Source organism: Trichomycterus rosablanca, chromosome 5 (assembly GCF_030014385.1).
Source record: "Trichomycterus rosablanca isolate fTriRos1 chromosome 5, fTriRos1.hap1, whole genome shotgun sequence".
NCBI classification, from domain to species: domain Eukaryota; kingdom Metazoa; phylum Chordata; class Actinopteri; order Siluriformes; family Trichomycteridae; genus Trichomycterus; species Trichomycterus rosablanca.
The window spans coordinates 40,035,147-40,041,882 of NC_085992.1; positions in this window are offsets into that span (position 1 = coordinate 40,035,147).

Sequence of the window (6,736 nt, forward strand, 5' to 3'; positions counted from 1 at the left end):
GTGCCAGCCCCATGCCTGAAATCCTCATGAATAGGCCAGCAGACCTGCATTAATATAACTACACCATCAATGAATACAGAAACCACATCTATTATTTTCCAAGGTATCTGCACAGCAGCACCTTCAGAAATGTCTGCTCTGTTCAGAACAAGCACACTGAGGAATCCCAGAAGCTATATTAGTGAATGGATCTGGTTTTTAAATTCATTCTATTAACTGTTTTTAAACAGTTAAGAGGAAACAAATCAGATTAAATAAATCTAGCATAAGGGTGGTGGCTGGGAGCACAGTGGTGCACTAGCTCACTAACCCTAAGATCTCAGGCTCTCTAGTTCAAAAATCAGCTGTGCTATCGACCATCCAGGCACCCACACGGGCAACATTGATTTTTTCACTTTTGTCATAGATCTAAGAACCTGTTAAGGAATCTTGTATGACATACCTGTCTGAGGATGATTTGTGGTTACATAAACATTTGACTTGCAGATTATCAAATCAATTGTACTGACAGGAATGTTGAAAAGTTTTGCTACGGCTCTGTGATATTTTTAAATCAGTGCTTGTTGATTAATCCTTGTATGGTGTTTGGGTCTGTGGGACCTGTTTTCAATGTTTACCAAAAGAAAAATAATGCTATTTATTATTATTTTAACCTCAGACTCTTTGCCCTTGGCTCATTTTGTGTGAAGAACATACACTGCCTGGCCAAAAAAAAAGGTCACACACTCTTTTCTTTGGGCACATAACGTTGCTGAACCTAGACCTGACCAACTGCAGCAACCCCGGATCATAGCACTGCCCCCACAGGCTTGTACGGTAGGCACTAGGCATGATGGGTGCATCACTTCAGCCGCCTCTTTTCTTACCCTGATGCGCCCATCACTCTGGACTCATCAGACCACATGACCTTCTTCCATTGCTCCAGAGTCCAATCTTTATGCTCCCTAGCAAATTGAAGCCGTTTTTGCCGGTTAGTCTCACTGACAAGTGGTTTTCTTAAGGCTACAAAGCTGTTTAGTCCCAATCCCTTGAGTTCCCTTCGCATTGTGTGTGTGGAAATGCTCTTACTTTCACTATTAAACATATCCCTGAGTTCTACTGTAGTTTTTCTACCATTTGATTTCACTAAACGTTTAAGTGATCGCCGATCACGATCATTCAAGATTTTTTTCCGACCACATTCCTTCCTCGAAGATGATGTTTCCCCCCACTGTCCTTCCACTATTTAATAATGCGTTGGACAGTTCTTAACCCGATGTTTTCTCTGCTTGATGCATGCCAATAATTTGACCCTTCTGAAACAGATTAACATCTTTTCCACGACCACAGGATGTGTCTTTCCACATGGTTGTTTAACAAATGAGAAGCTACTCACTGCATCAGTAAGGGTTAAATAACTTGTTGCCAGCTGAAACATAATCACCCATGCAGTAATTATCCAATGGGAGGCTCTTACCTATTTGCTTAGTTAAATCCAGGTGGTGACCTTTTTTTTGGCCAGGCAGTGTATAAAATAACACGTTTTTAATATTACACATGTGGTGTTCGGGTCCACTGGACCTGCAGGTATAAAAGTGTCCCTTTACTCTGTCCTACTACAACATGTCCTGCTGTGAGTGTGTGTGTCTCTGTGTGTGAGAGAGAGAGACAGGCAGAGTGCCAGACAGAGAGAGAGGCAGACAGACAGAAACAGAGACACACACAGAGGGAGAGAAAGACAGACAGAGAGAAAGACAGACAGACAGAGAGAAACAAATGGACATACAGAGAGAAACAGAAAGACAGGGAGAGAGACAGAGAGAGAAACTGACAAACAGGCAGAAACAGACAGACAGATAGATAAAAACAGACAGAGAGAAAAACAGACAGGCAGAGACAGACAGACAGATAGATAAAAACAGACAGGCAGAGACAGACAGGGAGAAAAACAGACAGCAAAAAAAAAAAAAACAGGCAGAGACAGACAGTAAGGCAGGCAGTCAGAGAGAGAGAGAGAGAGACATACAGAGACATACTGATACAGACAGAGAGAGAAACAGACAGACAGACAGAGAGACAGACAGACACAGCATACATGCATCAAATGAATGTATGTAACAGACACACAGTAAAGCTGACCCTCATGTGTTGTATTGGACAGCATGAATAAACTGTGTTCAATGGAACTAATGTGTAGACTGTTACAGATACTGTGTCTGTTCAGGCTGGTGTTTCTTACACTGACAAATGTTTTAAATATCTTAAGGTTGTTTCATTTCAATTTGTTCAAAGTAAACATGTTTTTCCAGCGATATTTTAATAGTGATTTTTCCTTTTTTATATTTTATCACAACAAATGTATGACACTGTTATTTATAAATACGATTCAACATAGGTAAATAGTAAATGTTAACCAAATATGCTGTCTTTATTGCTTGTAAACATCTTAAAGTAAACGTCTGATATTTTGTATGTTAAATAGGTTATGGTTGTATTGATTTAAAAACACAATAATGCGGTGTGTCCACCAGACCCATGGCTGAGTAACAAAACTATGAACACTACACAAGGGTTAAATCATTTTGTCCCTGAGAATTTTAGGAAACGTCTTAATCTTCACTAATATTGCAATTTGTAATGTGAATTTTTTCACCCAGTGGTAGCATAATTTATAATGCCATATTCTCGTCCCCAATTCTTTATCATTATTGTCATCATTTATATTTAGTTACATTAGGAAACAGTGAAGACTGGAACATGAATCATTAGTAGATGTTTACTTTCTTTTAAATAATGAGGTCAATAAACAGGCATGTAGTTCAATCAGCAGAAGTAAAAAAACAAAACTCAAACCAGATTTAATAAGCAGTAGTCAAGAACCGTAGAAGGAAGGATTTCTCAGCCCAGTGCTGCAGTTTTAAACTTTCTGTTCTCTCAGCTTCACAATTCTGGTCCAGGTCATAAATAATATCAAAAGGCCAAGATGATAACGAATCTGGCTTAGAACACATTCAACTACTGGAAATATTTTTGAGAGACACGAGGCAAAAGTTCCTTTTTAGACAGCAGTTAATTACACACAGGGGAACTGAGGAAGCTGAGCTAATATTTAGGATAGGTCACCCCCTGTGGTGACTTAGAGGAGCACTGGTCTAGAGTTCAAAGTGCTTGATACACACCAGGTTTTTAAAAATCCTAGAGATGAGATTCGGCAGGCAGGCTGTTGTTCATACAGGGTGGGAGCCGGACGGGACCTCATAACTGATGCAATTACGACCTCTGCTGGCAGATTGATGGTGGCTGAACAGAGGCGAGGGATAATGAGAATCAGGGTGTGTCTTTCCATACACAAAGCTGATCTGCATATGAACTCACCTTGTGCAGGTGAAAAGATGCAGTCGGCTACTGCACACGAGTCGGAGGGGGCATGTGTCAGTCTCGGCTCTCCTCAACCAGGGTGGAGATCAACATCAGTAGACAAGAAGTGTAATGCAATTGGGTAATTGGATACGCTAAAGAAAAAAGGGAGAAAATGCATAAATAAAATACTAAAAAATGTACTTACTGCAGCTGGATTAATTTAGTGGTGTTGAACTATATTAAATTAAGTATGTCTAAGGAGATGAATAAAAAGCTGCTACAGCATGTGGCTCTGTTCACAAATAAGTGAGCTTTATGTTATTAAGGTTGTAGAGGCTCTTAACATAATGTTAGTTTGGTACCAGCTCTTGGTAATCAATCACTAACGGATCAATCCAAATATCTATATTATCGATACCACCGTTGGTATTGGTATCAGATCGATACTAGTGTGATGGGATCGATACTTTAGTTTTACTTTTTCTACGCTACATTTAACACAGTTCTCCCATTTTGCCAGAAAGTAAAGATCATGTGTGTACAGACTCCGCTCCTTTCACATCTTACATGCTCACCTCGCTCCGTCCCTCCTGTTCTGCTGTGTTTTGTTGTGGTACCGTCACGTTGTTATGTTGTTAAAATCCTAACAAACATCAATACATTGGTAGGCATTGGAAGATTGTAAGTTTTTGAATACTTTGCTTTGCATATACAGAAATGGGGCGATTTATGGAAATAATAGTGAAAACGCACCTTACGCACTTTGCGCACCCTACAAAAATGAATCTGTGCATGTGTAGTGAGGCTCTTATTCCAAGTTTTGGTGAATGAGAGCTCTTTTCTTTTGACTTTGTGCTTGTAAATGTAAACATAATAGCATCGGTTTTTTATTTTAAATTAACAAAGACACATGGATTTGATCACTAATAAAAATTTACATATGTATTCACCCAGCAAACACAACTATGAGTTAGCCGCTTGGTGGTGATACGCCATGATGGTAATGTTGTGAGAAAGTAAAGCACCAGAAACATGAAATCAAACCACTTTAAACAACTGAATTTATTTACAACCCTACTGAGAGCTGCTACTTACAAAAAAATATGTATTACAATTATACACCTAAAGGGCATGAAAATGCATTCAGATTTAGCAATTTAACGATGCATCTACCTTAATTATTAAAAAGTATCGGTATCGGAGCGATACTGGCCCTGTATTTACTTGGTATCGGATCAATACCAAATTTTGCAGTATCGCACACCACTAGTTTCTGCACCACTAAAATAAAATAAATAAAATAAAATAAAATAAAATAATAAAATAAAATAAAATAAAATAAAAAAATAAAATAAAATAAAATAAAATAAAATAAAATAAAATAAAATAATAAAATAAAATAATAAAATAAAATAAAATAAAATAAAATAAAATAAAATAAAATAAAATAAAATAAAATAAAATAAAATAAAATAAAATAAAAACATACTGAAAGTTTTGAGCCATCATATTTTCAAAAAATCCACAATAAACCCAGATGTGTAAGGGTGTAGTTTTCAAACATTTAGCTTCAGACAAAAAACCATTGCAGAAAAAATGTAAGTTCCTGACAAGTGCAAGTGAACTTTAACAGCAGTTGGATATGTTGGATTTTTCCTCAGTCCAGCTGGTTAGGTGTGTTTTCCAGATGATTCTGTGATTCCTTCTTACATTATGTCTTTCAGAATGATACTTTCTATTAGTATTCCAGTGCCTTAGCCACTGAGTCATCACTGCAGAATAATAAAAAAAACATGTTGCCCAGTAAAGACAGCGAGTGATATGAATATCAATTCATTGATTCTGCTAAGATCAGAAGCTTGAAAGTAAGTGGAGCTGAAAGGGCCTGGATCTCATTTAGCAGCTACATCTTCTGTTTAGGGGTAATGCTGTAGGCTGCTCAGTTTGGACATATATCAATTTCTTACTATACAAAAAGCAGACCAAGAAAGAAAGAGAAAAATACTGATGTTGCCAGTTGCCAGTCATCCTTGTCAACACAAACTATGGCTGCAGAATTAAGAGGATTAGCACTCACAAGTAGTCAAGTTTGATGACTTTACCAAACCAAAAGTTCTAACATTCTGTTGAAACACTCAGGGCCATTTAATCCCTTCCCAGTTCCAGAACATCCCAGCAGGCTTTTCCCAAACCACTTATGTAATTATGCTTTAAGCCAAAGGACGAAGGTGTTGGGACTGAGTCAAAATGTTCACTCTAATGCTCTGAATACTGTGACATATGTCACACTAGAATGGAAACCAGTACTGTTTTAATGACATGTAATATGAAATCCAGAGTCAGCAGACATCCCATGATAGCATTAACTAGAAAACAAAAGCAGGGCAACCAAAACACAGGGAATCAGACTGGTAAAAAAAATAAATAATAATAAATAAAAAATTTAAAAAAAATGACGCTCAAAATTACAAACAGAAACCAACAACACTTCCAAAATAATTACATTGTAGGTAAAGTTTAATGCTAAACAGTTGAGTGTCGTGACAGAGAGTAGAATTTAGGACATGGAGGCAATTGCTATTGAGTAGCAAAATCCCCAGACATTGATATGACATATAAAAGACCATCATATTACTCAGAACTACAACTCTAAATATTTACTTTGACTTTAATTTTATTGCAGACAGGATGAACCTGAGATATTTCATGTTTTATCTGCTCAACTTCATTTCATTTATTAATAAACATCCATTCCTGCACTTCAGGCCTGCAACACATTCCAAAAATTCTGAGACAGGGGCAATTTAGGGCTAGTAATAAGGTGAAAAAACTAAATAATGATGTGATTCCAAACAGGTGATGTCAACAGGTGATTGTAATCATGGTTTAGTACAAAAGCAGGATCCAGAAAAGTTTGAGTTATTGGTGAGCAAAGATGATCAGAGGATCTCCAGTTTGTCAACAAATGCATGAGAAAATGATTGAAATGTTTAAAAACAATGTAGCTCAAAGAAAGATTGAAAGGGATTTGCATATTTCTCCCTCTACAGTGCATAATATCAAAGACGAAAAGGACCATCCAGACTGTTATCAGCAACAAGTCCAAAGGCCAGGGTCTGTCATGGTATGGGGTGTGTCAGTGCCCTTGGAAAAGGTCATTTACACTTCTGTGATGCAGCATTAATGCAGAAAAGTACATTGAGATCTTAGAGCAACATGTGCTGCCTTCAAGACGTCGTCTTTTCCAGGGACGTCCTTGCATTTTTCAACAAGACAATGCAAAACCACATGCTGCACGCATTACAGAGGCACGGCTGCGGAAGAAGAGGGTACGGGTACTGGACTGACCTGCCTGCAGTCCTGACCTGTCCCCAATAGAGAATGTGTGGAGAATTTT